The sequence below is a fragment of the Ictidomys tridecemlineatus genome, chromosome Y, assembly GCF_052094955.1.
Source record: "Ictidomys tridecemlineatus isolate mIctTri1 chromosome Y, mIctTri1.hap1, whole genome shotgun sequence".
Lineage (NCBI taxonomy): Eukaryota > Metazoa > Chordata > Mammalia > Rodentia > Sciuridae > Ictidomys > Ictidomys tridecemlineatus.
Window position 1 is genome coordinate 26,108,331 of NC_135494.1, and position 19,045 is coordinate 26,127,375.

Genomic DNA, 19,045 nt, shown 5'->3' on the forward strand with positions numbered 1-19,045 from the left:
TGCTAGCTCTTTGAAACTTGACATAATAAAGCAGTTTCAAGTTCTATCTCTATGGTTTGTTTCCTGTTGATGTAGCCCTAAGCAGAGTCTGGCGAAAATCACTTTCATGGAAGAAGGTTGCCAAGCTTCCAAAAAACTACGAGTTGACTGAATTCTAAACAAACATTTTTTTCACCCAATGTTGATGAATCTTTCAGGTAATGATCAGTACTCCAAAACGACTTGGCTCACCAAATCTCGTTCTTCTAGGTTAAACCGTTCGTTTGCAGTAACCATTTTCATTTTTAGGTTTCAATCTGTTTTATCCTATACGGATACATGTATTTGGTACTCTAATTCGAAGACGGTTTCTGCTAGCTCTTTGAAACTAGACACAATAAAGCAGTTTCAAGTTCTCTCTCTATTGTTTGTTTGCTGTTGATGTAGCCCTAAGCAGAGACTTCCGAAAATCACTTTGATTGAAAGGGGTTGCCAAGCTTCCAAAAAACTACGAGTTGCCTGAAATCTGAGCAAACATTTTTTCACCCAATCTTGATGATCCTTTCAGGTAATGATCACTACACCAAAACCACTTGGCTCACCAAATTTCGTTCTTCTAGGTTAAATCGTTATTTTGCAGTAACCGTTTTTATTTTTAGGTTTCACTTTGTTTTCTCCTTTATGGATACATGTATTTGGTACTCTAATTCGACGACGGTTTCTGCTAGCTCTTTGAAGCTAGACACAATAAAGCAGTTTGAAGTTCTCTCTCTATGGTTTGTTTGCTGTTGATGTAGCCCTAAGCAGAGACTGGCGAAAATCACTTTCATGGAAAGGGGTTGCAAAGCTTCCAAAAAATACGAGTTGCCTGAAATCTCTGCAAACATCTTTTCACCCAATCTTGATGATTCTTTCAGGTAATTATCAGTACACCAAAATAACTTGGCTCACTAAATTTCGTTCTTCTAGGATTAACCCTTCGTTTGCAATAACCGTTGTCATTTTTAGGTTTCACTCTGTTTTCTCCTATACGGATGCATGTATTTGGAACTCTAAATCAAAGACGGTTGGTGCTAGCTCCTGGAAACTTGACACTATAGAGCAGTTTCAAGTTCTCTCTCTATTTTTTGTTTGCTGTTGATGTAGCCCTAAGCAGAGACATGCGAAAATCACTCTGATGGAAAGGGGTTGCCAAGCTTCCAAAAAACTACGAGTTTCCTGAAATCTCAGCAAACATCTTTTCACCCAATCTTGATGATTCTTTCAGATAATGATCAGTACACCAAAACCACTTGGCTCACCAAATTTCGTTATTCTAGGTTAAACCGTTCGTTTGTAGTAACCGTTTTGATTTTTAGGTTTCACTCTGTTTTCATCTATAAGGGTATATGTATTTGGAATATTAAATCAAAGACTATTTTGCTAGCTCTTTCAAACTTGACACGATATAGCACTTTTAAGTTCTCTATCTATGGTTTGTTTGCTGTTGATGTAGCCCTAAGCAGAGACTGACGAAAATCATTTTCATGGAAAGAGGTTTCCAAGCTTCCAAAAAACTACGAGTTGCCTGAAATCTCAGCAAACATTTTTTCAACCAATCTTGATGATTCTTTCAGGTAATGATCAGGACTCCAAAACCACTTGGCTCACCAAATTTCCTTCTTCTAGGTTAAACCTTTTGTTTGCATTAACCGTTTTCATTTTTAGGTTTCACTCTGTTTTCTCCTATAGGGATACATGTATTTGGAACTCTAAATCAAACACAATTTGGGCTAGCTCTTTGAAACTTGACACAATAGAGCAGTTTCAAGTTCTCTCTCTATGGTTTGTTTGCTGTTTATGTAGCTCTAAGCAGAGACTGGCGAAAATCACTTAGATGGAAAGGGGTTGCCAAGCTTCCAAAAACTACGAGTTTCCTGAAATCTCAGCAAACATTTTTTCACCCAATCCTTATGAATCTTTCAGGTAATGATCAGTACCCCAAAACCACTTGGCTCACCAAATTTCGTTCTTCTTCGTTAAACCGTTCGTTTGCAGTAATCGTTTTCATTTTTAGGTTTCACTCTGTTTTCTCCTATAGAGATACATGTATTTGGAACTCTAAATCAAAGACGGTTTGTTTTAGCTCATGGAAACTTGACACAATGGAGCAGTTTCAAGTTCTCTCTCTATTGTTTGTTTGCTGTTGATGTAGCCCTAAGCAGAGACTGGTGAAAATCACGTTGATGAAAAGGGGTTGCCAAGCTTCCAAAAAACTACGAGTTGCCTGAAATCTCAGCAAACATTTTTTCACCCAATCTTGATGATTCTTTCAGGTAATGATCACTACACCAAAACCACTTGGCTCACTAAATTTCGTTCTTCTAGGTTAAACCGTTCGTTTGCAGTAACAGTTTTCTTTTTAGGTTTCACTCTGTTTTCTCCTATAGGGATACATGTAATTAGAACTCTAAATCAAAGAAGGTTTTTGCTAGCTCTTTGAAACTTGACACAATAAAGCAGTTTCAAGTTCTCTCTCTATGGTTTGTTTGCTGTTGATGTAGCCCTAAGCAAAAACTTGCGAAAATTACTTTGATGGAAAGGGGTTGCCAAGCTTCCAAAAAACTGCGAGTTGCCTGAAATCTGAGCAAACATTTTTTCACCCAATCTTGATGATTCTTTCAGGTAATGATCAGTACACCAAAACAACTTGGCTCACCAAATTTCGTTCTTCTAGGATAAACCGTTCGTTTGCAATAACCGTTTCCATTTTTAGGTTTCACTCTGTTTTCTCCTATACGGATGCATGTATTTGGAACTCTAAATCAAACACGGATTGTGCTAGCTCCTGGAAACTTGACACTATAGAGCAGTTTCAAGTTCTCACTCTATTTTTTCTTTGCTGTTGATGTAGCTTTAAGCAGAGACTGGCGAAAATCACTTTGATGTAAAAGGGTTGCCAAGCTTTCAAAAAACTACGAGTTGCCTGAAATCTCAGCAAACATTTTTTCACCCAATCTTGATGATTCATTTAGGTAATGATCACTACACCAAAACCACTTGGCTCACCAAGTTTCGTTCTTCTAGATTAAACCGTTCGTTTGCAGTAACCGTTTTCATTTTTAGGTTTCACTCTGTTTTCTCCTATAAGGGTATATGAATTTGGAACTCTAAATCAATGATGATTTTGCTAGCTCTTTCAAACTTGCCACCATAAAGCACATTCAAGTTCTCTCTCTATGGTTTGTTTGCTATTGATGTAGCCCTAAGCAGAGACTGGCGAAAATCATTTTCATGGAAAGAGGTTTCCAAGCTTCCAAAAAACTACGAGTTTCCTGAAATCTCATAAAACATCTTTTCACCCAATCTTGATGATTCTTTCAGGTAATGATCAGTACTCCAAAACCACTTGGCTCATCAAATTTCATTTTTTTAGTTTAAACCGTTTGTTTGCAGTAACCGTTTTCATTTTTAGGTTTCACTCTGTTTTCTCCTATAGAGATACATGTATTTGGAACTTTAAATCAAACACGGTTTGTGTTAGCTCATGGAAACTTGACACAATTGAGCAGTTTCAAGTTCTCTCTCTATTGTTTGTTTGCTGTTGATGTAGCCCTAAGCGAGACTGGCGAAAATCACTTTGATGAAAAGGGGTTGCCAAGCTTCCAAAAAACTATGAGTTGCCTTAAATCTCAGCAAACATTTTTTCACCCAATCTTGATGATTCTTTCAGGTAATGATCACTACACCAAAACCACTTGGCTCACCAAATTTCTTTCTTCTAGGTTAAACCGTTCGTTTGCAGTAACAGTTTTCATTTTTAGGTTTCAATCTGTTTTCTCCTATAAGGATACATGTAATTAGAACTCTAAGTCAAAGAAGGTTTTTGCTAGCTCTTTGAAACTTGACACAATAAAGCAGTTTCAAGTTCTCTCTCTATGGTTTGTTTGCTGTTGATGTCGCCCTAAGCAGAGACTGGCGAAAATCACTTTCATGGAAAGGAGTTGCCAAGCTTCCATAAACTACGAGTTGCCTGAAATCTCAGAAAACATCTTTTCACCCAATCTTGATGATTCTTTCAGGTAATGATCAGTACACCAAAACCACTTATCTCACCAAATTTTGTTCTACTATGTTAAACCATTCGTTTTCAGTAAACGTTTTCATTTTAAGGTTTAACTCTGTTTTCTCCTATACGAATACATGTATTTGGAACTCTAAATCAAACACGGTTTGTGCTAGCTCTTGGAAGCTTGACACAATAAAGCAGTTTCAAGTTTACTCTTTATTGTTTGTTTAGGGTTGATGTAGCCCTAAGCAGAGACTGGCGAAAATCTCATTCATGAAAAAAGGTTGTCAAGCTTCAATAAAACTAAGAGTTGCCTGAAATCTCGGGAAACATTTTTTCACCCAATCTTGATGATTCTTTCAGGTAATGATCACTACACCAAAACCACTTGGCTCACCAAATTTCGTTCTTCTAGGTTAAACCGTTCATTTGCAGTAACCGTTTTCACTTTTAGGTTTCACTCTGTTTTCTCCTATAGGGATACATGTATTTGAAACTCTAAATCAAAGACGGTTTGTGCTAGCTCATTGAAAATTGACACAATAAAGCACTTTCAAGTTCTCTCTCTATGGTTTGTTTGCTGTTGATGAAGCCCTAAGGAGAGACTGGCGAAAATCATTTTCATGGAAAGAGGTTTCCAAGCTTCCAAAAAACTACGAGTTTCCTGAAATCTCATAAAACATCTTTTCACCCAATCTTGATGATTCTTTCAGGTAATGATCAGTACTCCAAAACCACTTGGCTCATCAAATTTCATTTTTTTAGTTTAAACCGTTTGTTTGCAGTAACCGTTTTCATTTTTAGGTTTCACTCTGTTTTCTCCTATAGAGATACATGTATTTGGAACTCTAAATCAAACACGGTTTGTGTTAGCTCATGGAAACTTGACACAATTGAGCAGTTTCAAGTTCTCTCTCTATTGTTTGTTTGCTGTTGATGTAGCCCTAAGCGAGACTGGCGAAAATCACTTTGATGAAAAGGGGTTGCCAAGCTTCCAAAAAACTATGAGTTGCCTTAAATCTCAGCAAACATTTTTTCACCCAATCTTGATGATTCTTTCAGGTAATGATCACTACACCAAAACCACTTGGCTCACCAAATTTCTTTCTTCTAGGTTAAACCGTTCGTTTGCAGTAACAGTTTTCATTTTTAGGTTTCAATCTGTTTTCTCCTATAAGGATACATGTAATTAGAACTCTAAGTCAAAGAAGGTTTTTGCTAGCTCTTTGAAACTTGACACAATAAAGCAGTTTCAAGTTCTCTCTCTATGGTTTGTTTGCTGTTGATGTCGCCCTAAGCAGAGACTGGCGAAAATCACTTTCATGGAAAGGAGTTGCCAAGCTTCCATAAACTACGAGTTGCCTGAAATCTCAGAAAACATCTTTTCACCCAATCTTGATGATTCTTTCAGGTAATGATCAGTACACCAAAACCACTTATCTCACCAAATTTTGTTCTACTATGTTAAACCATTCGTTTTCAGTAACCGTTTTCATTTTAAGGTTTAACTCTGTTTTCTCCTATACGAATACATGTATTTGGAACTCTAAATCAAACACGGTTTGTGCTAGCTCTTGGAAGCTTGACACAATAAAGCAGTTTCAAGTTTACTCTTTATTGTTTGTTTAGGGTTGATGTAGCCCTAAGCAGAGACTGGCGAAAATCTCATTCATGAAAAAAGGTTGTCAAGCTTCAATAAAACTAAGAGTTGCCTGAAATCTCGGGAAACATTTTTTCACCCAATCTTGATGATTCTTTCAGGTAATGATCACTACACCAAAACCACTTGGCTCACCAAATTTCGTTCTTCTAGGTTAAACCGTTCATTTGCAGTAACCGTTTTCACTTTTAGGTTTCACTCTGTTTTCTCCTATAGGGATACATGTATTTGAAACTCTAAATCAAAGACGGTTTGTGCTAGCTCATTGAAAATTGACACAATAAAGCACTTTCAATTTCTCTCTCTATGGTTTGTTTGCTGTTGATGAAGCCCTAAGGAGAGACTGGCGAAAATCACTTTCATGAAAAGAGTTTGCTTAGCTTCTAAAAAACTACGATTTGCCCGAAATCCCAGCAAACATCTTTTCACCCAATCTTGATGATTATTTCAAGTAATGATCAGTACACCAAAACCACTTGGCTCACCGAATTTCGTTCTTCTAGGTTAAACCGTTCGTTTGCAATAACCCTTTTTATTTTTAGGTTTCACTCTGGTTTCTCCTATACGTATACATGTATTTGGAACTCTAAATCATACACGGTTTGTGCTAGCTCTTGGAAACTTGACACTATAGAGCAGTTTCAAGTTCTCTCTCTATTGCTTTTTTGCAGTTGATTTAGGCTTAAGCACAGACTGGCGAAAATCACTTTGATGGAAAGTGGTTGCCAAGCTTTTAAAAAACTACGAGTTTCCTGAAATCTCAGCAAAAATTTTTTCACCCAATCTTGATGATTCTATCAGGTAATGATCACTACACCAAAACCACTTGGTTCACCAAATTTCGTTCTTCTATGTTAAACCGTTCGTTTGCAGTAACCGTTTTCATTTTTAGGTTTCACTCTGTTTTCTCCTATACGGATACATATATTTGGAACTCTAAATCAAAGACGGTTTGTGCTACCTCTTTAAAACTTGACACAATAAAGCAGTTTCAAGTTCTATCTCTATGGTTTGTTTGCTGTTGATGTAGCCCTAAGCAGAGACTTCCGAAAATCACTTTCATGGAAAGGGGTTGCCAAGCTTCCAAAAACCTTCGAATTGCATGAAATCTAAGCAAACATTTTTTCACCCAATCTTGATGATTCTTTCAGGTAATGATCAGTACACCAATACCACTTGGCTCACCAAATTTCGTTCTTCTAGGTTAAACCGTTCATTTGCAGTAACCGTTTTCACTTTTAGGTTTCACTCTGTTTTCTCCTATAGGGATACATGTATTTGGAACTCTAAATCAAAGACGGTTTGTGCTAGCTCTATGAAACTTGACACAATAGAGCAGTTTCAAGTTCTCTCTCTACTGTTTGTTTGCTGTTGATGTAGCTCTAAGCAGAGACTGGCGAATATCACTTTGATGGAACAGGGTTGCCAAGCTTCCAAACACTAAGAGTTGCCTGAAATCTCAGCAAACATCTTTTCACCCAATCTTGATGATTCTTTCAGGTAATGATCAGTACACCAAAACCACTTGGCTCACCAAATTTCGTTCTTCTAGGATAAACCGTTCGTTTGAAGTAACCGTTTTTATTTATAGGTTTCACTCTTTTTTCTCCTTTAGGGATACATGTATTTGGAACTCTAAATCAAACACGGTTTGTGCTAGCTTTTTGAAACGTGACACAATAGAGCAGTTTCAAGTTCTCTTTCTATGGTTTGATTCCTGTTGATGTAGCCCTCAGCAGAGATTGGAGAAAATCACTTTGATGGAAAAGGGTTGCCAAGCTTCCCAAAACCTACGAGTTGCCTAAAACATATGCAAACATTTTTTCACCCAATCTTGATGATTCTATCAGGTAATGATCAGTACACCAAAACCACTTGGCTCACCAAATTTTGTTCTTCTACGTTAAACCGTTCATTTGCAGTAACAATTTCATTTTTAGGTTTCACTCTGTTTTCTCCTATACCGATACATGTATTTGGAACTCTAAATCGAAGACGGTTTGTGCTAGCTCTTTGAAACTTGACACAATAAAGCAGTTTCAAGTTCTCTCTCTATGGTTTTGTGCTGTTGATGTAGCTCTAAGCAGAGTCTGGCGAATATCACTTTGATGGAAAAGTGTTGCCAAGCTTCCAAAAACTACGAGTTTACTGAAATCACAGCAAACATCTTTTCATCCTATCTTGATGATTCTTTCAGGTAATGATCAGTACACCAATACCACTTGGTTCACCAAATTTCGTTTTTCTCGGTTAAATCGTTCCTTTGCAGTAACCGTTTTCATTTTCAGGTTTCACTCCGTTTTCTACTATAGTGATACATGTATTTGGAACTCTAAATCAAAAACAGTTTGTTCTAGCTCTTGGAAACGTGACACAAAAGAGCAGTTTCAAGTTCTCTTTCTATTGTTTGTTTGCTGTTTATATAGCCCTAAGCAGAGACTGGCGAAAATCACTTTAATGTAAAGGGATTGCCTAGCTTCCAAACACTACGAGTTGCCTGAAATCTCAGCAAACATTTTTTCACCCAATCTTGATGATTCTTTCAGGTAATGATCAGTACACCAAAACCACTTGGCTCACCAAATTTCGTTCTTCTAGGATAAACCGTTCGTTTGCAGTAACCGTTTTTATTTATAGGTTTCACTCTCTTTTCTCCTTTAGGGATACATGTATTTGGAAATCTAAATCAAACACGGTTTGTGCTAGCTTTTTGAAACGTGACACAATAGAGCAGTTTCAAGTTCTCTTACTATGGTTTGATTACTGTTGATGTAGCCCTCAGAAGGCATTGGTGAAAATCACTTTGATGGAAAGGGGTTGGCAAGCTTCCCAAAACCTACGAGTTTCCTGAAACATATGCAAATATTTTTTCACCAAATCTTGATGATTCTATCAGGTGATGATCAGTACACCAAAACCACTTGGCTCACCAAATTTCGTTCTTCTACGTTAAACCGTTCATTTGCAGTAACCGTTTCATTTTTAGGTTTCACTCTGTTTTCTCCTATAGGGATACATGTATTTGGTACTCTAAATCAAACACGGTTTGTGCTAGCTCTTTGAAACTTGACACAATAAAGCAATTACAAGTTCTACCTCTATGGTTTGATTTCTGTTGATGTACCCCTAAGCAGAGACTTTCGAAAAACACATTTATAGAAAGGGGTTGCCAAGCTTCCAAAAACAACGAGTTGCCTGAAATCTCCGCAAACATTTTTTTCACCCAATCTTGATGATTATTTCAGAAAATGATCACTACACCAATACCACTTGGCTCACCAAATTTCGTTCTTCTAGGTTAAACCGTTTGTTTGCAGTAACCGTTTTCATTTTTAGGTTTCACTCTGTTTTCTCCTATTGGGATACATGTATTTGGAACTCTAAATCAAACACGGTTTGTGTTAGCTCTTTGAAACTTGACACAATAGAGCAGTTTCAAGTTCTCTTTCTATTGTTTGTTTGCTGTTTATGTAGCCCTAAGCAGAGACTGGCGAAAATCACTTTGATGGAAAGGGGTTGCCAAGTTTCTAAAAACTACGAGTTTACTGAAATCAGAGCAAACATTTTTTCACCCAATCTTGATGATTCTTTCAGGTAATTATCAGTACACCAAAACCACTTGGCTCACCAAATTTCGTTCTTCTAGGTTAAACCGTTCCTTTGCAGTAACCGTTTTCATTCTTAGGTTTCACTCTGTTTTCTCCTATACGGGTATACGTATTTGGAACTCTAAATAAAAGACGTTTTGTGCTAGCTCTTTTAATCTCGACACAATAAAGCAGTTTCGAGTTCTGTCTCTATGGTTTGTTTGCTGTTTTTGTACCCCTCAGCAGAGACTGGCGAAAATCACTTTAATGGAAAAGGGTTGCCAAGCTTCCAAAAAACTACGAGTTGCCTGAAATCTCAGCAAATATTTTTTCACCCAATCTTGATGATGCTTTCAGGTAATGATCAGTACACCAAAACCACTTGGTTCACCAAATTTCGTTCTTCTAGGTTAAACCATTCGTTTGCAGTAACCGTTTTTATTTTTAAGTTTCACTTTGTTTTCTCCTATAAGGATACATATATTTGGAACTCTAAATCAAACACGGTTTGTGCTATCTGTTTGAAACTTGACACAGTAAAGCAGTTTCAAGTTCTATCTCTATGGTTTGTTTGCTGTTTATGTAGCCCAAATCAGAGACTGGCCAAAATCACTTTCATGGAAAGAGGCGGCAAGCTTCTAAAAACTACGAGTTGCCTGAAATCTCAGCAAACATTTTTTCACCTAATCTTGATGATTCTTTCAGGTAATGATCAGTACACCAAAACCACTTAGCTCACCAAATTTCGGTCTTCTAGGTTAAACCGTTCGTTTACAGTAACCATTTTATTTTTAGGTTTCACTCTGTTTTTTCCTATAGGGATACATGTATTTGGAACTCTAAATAAAACACAGTTTGTTCTAGCTCTTTGAAACTTGACACAATAAAGCAATTACAAGTTCTACCTCTATGGTTTGTTTGCTGTTCATGTAGCCCTAAGCAGAAATTGGTGAAAATCAATTTCATGGAAAGGGGTTGCCAAGCTTCCAAAAACCACGAGTGGCCTGATATCTCAGCAAACATATTTTCACCCAATCTTGAAGATTCTTTCAGGTAATGATCAGTACACCAAAAACAACTTGGCTCACCAAATTTCGTTCTTTTAGCTGAAACGGTTCGTTTGTAGTAACCGTTTTCAGTTTTAGGTTTCACTCTGTTTTCTCCTATACGGATACATTATTTGGAACTCTAAATCAAACACTGTTTATGCTAGCTCTTTGAAATTTGACACAATAGAGCAGTTTCAAGTTCTCTCTCTATGATTTGTTTGCTGTTGATGTAGCTCTAAGCAGAGAGTGGCGAAAATCACTTTTATTGAAAAGGGTTGCCAAGCTTCAAAAAACTACGAGTTGCCTGAAATCTGAGCAAACATCTTTTCACCCAATCTTGATGATTCTTTCAGGCAATGATCAGTACACCAAAACCACTTCGCTCACCAAATTTCGTTCTTCTAGGTTAAACCATTCGTTTGCAGTAACCGTTTTCATTTTTAGGTTTCACTCTGTTTTCTCCTTTAGGGATACAGGTATTTGGAACTCTAAATCAAACAAGGTTTGTGCTATCTCTTTGAAACTTGAAATAATAAAGCAGTTTCAAGTTCTATCTCTATGATTTGTTTGCTGTTGATGTAGACCTAAGCAGAGACTGGCGAAAATCAGTTTCATAGAAAGGGGTTGCCAAGCTTCCAAAAAACTACGAGTTGCCTGAAATTTCAGCAAAAATTTTTTCACTTAATCTTGATGATTAATTCAGGTAATGATCACTACACCAAACCACTTGGCTCACCAAATTTCGTTCTTCTAGGTTAAACCGTTCGTTTGCAGTTACCGTTTTCATTTTTAGGTTTCACTTTGCTTTCTGCTATAGGGATACATGTATTTGGAACTCTAAACAAAACATGGTTTGTGCTAGCTCTTTGAAACTTGACACAATAGAGCAGTTTCAAGTTCTCTCTCTATTGATTGTTTGCTGTTGATGTAGCCCTAAGCAGACATTGGCGAAAATCACTTTCCTGGAAAGGGGTTGCCAATCTTCCTAAAAACTACGAGTTGCCTGAAATCTCAGCAAACATTTTTTCACCCAATCTTTATGATTATTTCAGGTAATGATCAGCACACCAAAACCACTTGGCTCACCAAATTTCGTTCTTCTAGGTTAAACCGTTCGTTTGCAGTTCCGTTTTCATTTTTAGGTTTCACTCTGTTTCCTCCTATAAGGATACATGTTTTTGGAACTCTAAATCAAAGACGGTTTGTGCTAGCTCTTTGAAACTTGACACAATAAAGAAGTTTAAACTTCTATCTCTATGGTTTGTTTGCTGTTGATGTAGCCATAAGCAGAGACTGGCAAAAATCACTTTTTGGAAAGGGGTTGCCAAGCTTCCAAAAACTACGAGTTGCCTGAAATTTCAGCAAACATCTTTTCAACCAATCTTGATGATTCTTTCAGGTAATGATCAGTACACCACAACCACTTTGCTCACCAAATTTCGTTCTTCTAGGTTAAACCGTTCGTTTGCAGGAACCGTTTTCATTTTCATGTTTCACTCTGTTTTCTCCTATAGGAATACATGTATTTGGAACTCTAAATCAAACATGGTTTGTGCTAGCTCTTTGAATATTGACACAATAGAGCAGTTTCAAGTTCTATCTCTATGGTTTGTTTTCTATTGATGTAGCCCTAAGAAGAGACTGGCAAAAATCACTTTCATGGAAAGGTGTTGCCAAGCTTCCAAAAAACTACGAGTTGCCTGAAATCTTAGCAAAAATTTTTTCACCCAATCTGATAATTTTTTCAGGAAATGATCAGTACACCAAAACCACTTGGCTCACCAAAATTCGTTTTTCTAGGTTAAACCGTTTGTTTGCAGTAACTGTTTTCACTTCTGGTTTCACTCCATTTTTTTCTATAGGGATACATGTATTTGGAACTCTAAATGAAACACGTTTTGTGTTAGCTCTTTGAAACTTGACACAATAGAGCAGTTTCATGTTCTCTCTCTATTGTTTGTTTGCTGTTGATGTAGCCCTAAGCAGAGACTGGCGAAAATCACATTAATGGAAAGTTGTTGCCAAGCTTCCAAAAACCTACGAGTTGCCTGAAATCTCAGCAAACATTTTTTCACCCAATCTTGATGATTCTTTCAGGTAAGGATCACTACACCAAAACCACTTGGCTCACCAAATTTCGTTCTTCTAGTTTAAACGGTTCGTTTGCACTAATTGTTTTCATTTTTAGGTTTCACTCTGTTTTCTCCTATACGGATACATGTATTTGGAACTCTAAATAAAGATGGTTTGTGCTAGCTCTTTCAAACTTGACACAATAAAGCATTTTCAAGTTCTATGTCTATAGCTTTTTTGTTGTTGATGTAGCCCTAAGCAGAGACGGGCAAAAAATACTTTGATGCAAAGGGGTTGCCAAGCTTCCAAAAAACTACGAGTTGCTTGAAATCTCAGCAAACATTATTTCACCCAATGTTGATAATTCTTTTAGGTAATGATCAGTACACCAAAAAACACTTGGCTCACCAAAATTCGTTCTTCTATGTTAAACCGTTCATTTGCAGTAACCGTTTTCATTTTTAGGTTTCACTCTGTTTTCTCCTATATTTATACATATATTTGGAACTCTAAATGAAACACGGTTTGTGCTAGCTCTTTGAAACTTGACACAATAGAGCAGTTTCAAGTTCTCTCTCTATGGTTTGTTTTCTGTTTATGTAGCCCTAAGCAGAGACTGGCGAAAAAAACTTTCATGGAAATTGGTTGCCAAGCTTCCAAAAACTACAAGTTGCCTGAAATCTCAGCAAACATTTTTTTTACCCAATCTTGATGATTCTTTCAGGTAATGATCAGTACACCAAAACCACTTGGCTCACCAAATTTCGTTCTTCTAGGTAAAACCATTCGTTTGCAAGAACCGTTTTCATTTTTAGGTGTCACTCAGTTTTCTCCTATAGGGATACATGTATTTGAAACTCTAAACCAAACACGGTTTGTGCTAGCACTTTGAAACTTGACACAATGAAGCAGATTCAAGTTCTATCTTTATGGTTTGTTTGCTGTTGATAAAGCCCAAAGCAGAGACTGGCGAAAATCACTTTGATGGAAAGGGGTTGCCAAGCTTCCAAAAAACTACGAGTTGCCTGAAATCTCAGCAAACATCTTTTCACCCAATCTTGATGATTCTTTCAGTCAATGATCAGTACTCCAAAACCACTTGGCTCACCAAATTTTGTTCTTCTAGGTTAAACTGTTCGTTTGAAGTAACCGTTTTCATTTTTAGGTTTCACTTTGTTTTCTCCTATACGGATACATGTATTTGGAACTCTAAATCAAAGACGGTTTGTGCTAGCTCTTTGAAACTTGACACAATAAAGCAGTTTCAAGTTCTATCTTTATGGTTTGTTGGCTGTTGATGTAGCCTTAAGCAGAGACTTCCGAAAATCACTTTGATGAAAAGGGGTTGCCAAGCTTCCAATAACCTACGAATTGCCTGAAATCTCAGCAAACATCATTTCACCCAATCTTGATGATACTTTCAGGTAATGATCAGTACACGAATACCACTTGGCTAACCAAATTTTGTTCTTCTAGGTTAAACCGTTCGTTCTCAGTAACCGATTTCATTTTTAGGTTTCACTCTGTTTTCTCCTATACGGATACATGTATTTGGAACTTTAAATCAAAGACGGTTTGTGCTAGCTCTTTGAAACTGGACACAATAAAGCAGTTTCAAGATCTATCTCGATGCTTTGTTTGCTGTTGATGTAGCTCTAACCAGAGACTGGCGAAAATCACTTTCGTTAAAAGGGGTTGCCATGCTTTCAAAAACTACGCGTTGCCTCAAATCTCAGCAAATATCTTTTCACCCAATCTTGATGATTCTTTCAGGTAATGATCAGTACACCAAAACCACTTGGCTCACCAAATTTCGTTCTTCTAGGTTAAACCGTTCGTTTGCAGGAACCGTTGTCATTTTTAGGTTTCACTCTGTTTTCTCCTATAGGGATACATGTATTTGGAACTCTATAGAAAACACGGTTTGTGCTAGCTCTTTGAAACTTGACACAATAGAGCAGTTTCAAGTTCGCTCTATATGGTTTCTTTGCTGTTGTCCTAGCCCTAAGCAGAGACTGGCGAAAATCCCTTTCATGGAAAGGGGTTTCCAAGCTTCCAATAACCTACGAGTTGCCTGAAATGTCAGCAAACACTTTTTCACCCAATCTTGATGATTCTTTCAGGTAATGATCAGTACACCAAAACCACTTGGCTCACCAAATTTCGTTCTTCTACGTTAAACAGTTCGTTTGCAGTAACTGTTTTCATTTTTAGGTTTCACTCTGTTTTCTCCTATACGGATACATGTATTTAGAACTCTAAATCAAACACAATTTGGGCTAGCTCTTTGAAACTAGACACAATATAGCAGTTTCAAGTTCTATCTCTATGGTTTGTTTGCTGTTGATGTAGCCCTAAGCAGAGACTGGCGAAAATCACTTTCATGGAAAGGGGTTGCCAAGCTTCAAAAAACCTACGAGTTGCCTGAATTCTCAGCAAACATGTTTTCACCCAATCTTGATGATTCTTTCAGGTAATGATCAGTACACCAAAACCACTTGGCTCACCAAATTTCGTTCTTCTAGGTAAAACCGTTCGTTTGCAAGAACCGTTTTCATTTTTAGGTTTCACTTTGTTTTCCCCTATAGGGATACATGTATTTGAAACTCTAAACCAAACACGGTTTGTGCTAGCACTTTGAAACTTGACACAATGAAGCAGTTTCAAGTTCTATCTCTATGGTTTGTTTGCTGTTGATAAAGACCAAAGCAGAGACTGGCGAAAATCACTTGGATGGAAAGGGGTTGCCAAGCTTCCAAAAAACTACGAGTTGCCTGAAATCTCAGCAAACATCTTTTCACCCAATCTTGATGATTCTTTCAGATAATGATCAGTACACCAAAACCACTTGGCTCACCAAATTTCGTTCTTCCAGGTTAAACCGTTCGTTTGCAAGAACCGTTTTCATTTTTAGGTTTCACTTTGTTTTCCCCTATAGGGATACATGTATTTGAAACTCTAAACCAAACACGGTTTGTGCTACCTCTTTGAAACTTGACACAATAGAGCAGTTTCAAGTTCGCTCCATATGGTTTGTTTGTTGTTGATGTAGCCCTAAGCAGAGACTGGCGAAAATCACTTTCATGGAAAGGGGTTGCCAAGCTTCCAAAAAACTACGAATTGCCTGAAATCTCAGCAAACACTTTTTCACCCAATTTTGATGATTCTTTCAGGTAATGATCAGTACCCCAAAACCACGTCGCTCACCAAATTTCGTTTTTCCAGGATAAACCGTTCATTTGCAAGAACCGTTTTCATTTCTAGGTTTCACTCTGTTTTCTCCTATAGGGATACATGTATTTGGAACTTTATAGCAAACACGGTTTGTGCTAGCTCTTTGAAACTTGACACAATGGAGCAGTTTCAAGTTCGCTCTATACGGTTTGTTTGCTGTTGATGTAGCCGTAAGCAGAGACTGGCGAAAATCCCTTTCATGGAAAGGGGTTGCCACGCTTCAAAAAACCTACGAGTTTCCTGAAATCTCAGCAAACATTTTTTCACCCAATCTTGATGATTCTTTCAGGTATTGATCAGTACACCAAAATCATTTGGCCCACCATATTTCGTTCTTCTACATTAAACCGATCCTTTGCAGTAACCGTTTTCATTTTTAGGTTTCTCTCTTTTTTTTCCTGTAGGGATGCATGTATTTGGATCTTTAAATCAAACATGGTTTGAGCTAGCACTTTGAAACTTGACACAATAAAGCAGTTTCAAGTTCTATCTCTATGGTTTGTTTGCTGTTGATAAAGCCAAAAGCAGAGACTGGCGAAAATCACTTTGATGGAAAGGGGTTGCCAAGCTTCCAAAAAACTACGAGTTGCCTGAAATCTCAGCAAACAACTTTTCACCCAATCTTGATGATTCTTTCAGATAATGATCAGTACACCAAAACCATTTGGCTCACCAAATTTCGTTCTTCTAGGTTAAACCGTTCGTTTGCAGTAACCGTTTTCATTTTGAGGTTTCACTTTGTTTTCTCCTATATGGATACATGTATTTGGAACTCTAAGTCAAAGACGGTTTGTGCTAGCTCTTTGAAACTTGACACAATAAAGGAGTTTCAAGATCTATCTCGATGCTTTGTTTGCTGTTGATGTAGCTCTAACAAGAGACTGGCGAAAATCACTTTCATTAAAAGGGGTTGCCATGCTTTCAAAAACTACGCGTTTCCTGAAATCTCAGCAAACATATTTTCACCCAATCTTGATGATTCTTTCAGGTAATGATCAGTACACCAAAACCACTTGGCTCACCAAATTTCGTTCTTCTAGGTTAAACCGTTCGTTTGCAGTAACCGTTTTCATTTTTAGGTTTCACTCTGTTTTCTCCTATAGGGATACATGTATTTGGAACTCTATAGAAAACACGGTTTGTGCTAGCTCTTTGAAACATGACACAATAGAGCAGTTTCAAGTTCGCTCTATATGGTTTGTTTGCTGTTGTCGTAGCCCTAAGCAGAGACTGGCGAAAATCACTTTAATGGAAAGGGGTTTCCAAGCTTCCAATAACCTACGGGTTGCCTGAAATCTCAGCAAACACTTTTTCACCCAATCTTGATGATTCTTTCAGGTAATGATCAGTACACCAAAACCACTTGGCTCACCAAATTTCGTTCTTCTACGTTAAACCGTCCGTTTGCAGTAACTGTTTTCATTTTTCGGTTTCACTCTGTTTTCTCCTATACGGATACATGTATTTGGAACTCTAAATCAAAGACGGTTTGTGCTAGCTCCTTGAAACTAGACACAATATAGCAGTATCAAGTTCTATCTTTATAGTTTCTTTGCTGTTGATGTAGCCCAAAGCAGACACTTGCAAAAATCACTTTGATGAAAAGGGGTTGCCAAGCTTCCAATAAACTACGAGTTGCCTGAAATCTCAGCCAACATCATTTCACACAATCTTGATGATTCTTTCAGGTAATGATCAGTACACGAATACCACTTGGCTAACCAAATTTTGTTCTTCTAGGTTAAACCGTTCGTTCTCAGTAACCGATTTCATTTTTAGGTTTCACTGTTTTCTCCTTTACGGATACATGTATTTGGAACTTTAAATCAAAGACGGTTTGTGCTAGCTCTTTGAATCTTGACACAATAAAGCAGTTTCAAGATCTATCTCGATGCTTTGTTTGCTGTTGCTGTAGCTCTAACCAGAGACTGGCGAAAATCACTTTCGTTAAAAGGGGTTGCCATGCTTTCAAAAACTACGCGTTGCCTGAAATCTCAGCAAACATCTTTTCACCCAATCTTGATGATTCTTTCAGGTAATGATCAGTACAACAAAACCACTTGGCTCACCAAATTTCGTTCTTCTAGGTTAAACCGTTCGTGTGCAGTAACCGTTTTCATTTTTAGGTTTCACTATTTTCTCCTATAGAGATACATGTATTTGGAACTCGAAATCAAAGACGGTTTGTGCTAGCTCTTTGAAACTTGACACAATAAAGCAGTTTCAAGTTCTATCTCTATGGTTTTTTTGCTGTTGATGTAGCCCTAAGTAGACACTGATGAAAATCACTTTGATGGAAAGGGGTTGCCAAGCTTCCAAAAAACTACGAGTTGACTGAAATCTCAACAAACATTTTTTCCCCCAATCTTGATGATTCTTTCAGGTAATGATCAGTACACCAAAACCACTTGGCTCACCTAATTTCGTTCGTTAGGTTAAACCGTTCGTTTGCAGGAACCGTTTTAATTTTTAGGTTTCACTCCGTTTTCTCCTATAGAAATACATGTATTTGGAACTCTAAATCAAAGACGGTTTGTGCTAGCTCTTTGAAACATGACACAATAAAGCAGTTTGAAGTTCGCTCTATATGGTTTGTTTGCTGTTGATGTAGCCCTAAGCAGAGACTGGCGAAAATCACTTTCATGGAAAGAGGTTGCCAAGCTTCCAAAAAACTAGGAGTTGCCTGAAATCTCAGCAAACACTTTTTCACCCAATCTTGATGATTCTTTCAGGTAATGATCAGTACACCAATACCACTTGGCTCACCAAATTTCGTTCTTCCAGATTAAACCGTTCGTTTGCAAAAACCGTTTTCATTTTTAGGTTTCACTCTGTTTTCTCCTATACGAATACATGTATTTGAAACTCTAAACCAAACACGGTTTGTGCTAGATCTTTGAAACTTGACACAATGGGGCAGTTTCAAGTTCGCTCTATACGGTTTGTTTGCTGTTGATGTAGCCCTAAGCAGAGACTGGCGAAAATCACTTTCATGGAAAGGGGTTGCCAAGCTTCCAAAAAACTACGAGTTGACTGAAATCTCAACAAACATTTTCTCCCCCAATCTTGATGATTCTTTCAGGTAATGATCAGTACACCAAAACCACTGGCTCACCAAATTTCGTTCTTCTAGGTTAAACGGTTCGTTTGCTGTAACCGTTTTCATTTTTAAGTTTCACTCTGTTTTCTCCTATAGGGATACATGTATTTGGAACTCTATAGCAAACACGGTTTGTGCTAGCTCTTTGAATCTTCACACAATGGAGCAGTTTCAAGTTCGCTCTATATGGTTTGTTTGCTGTTGATGTAGCCCTAAGCAGAGAGTGGCGAAAATCACTTTCATGGAAAGGGGTTTCCAAGCTTCCAATAACCTACGAGTTGCCTGAAATCTCAGCAAACGTTTTTTCACCCAATC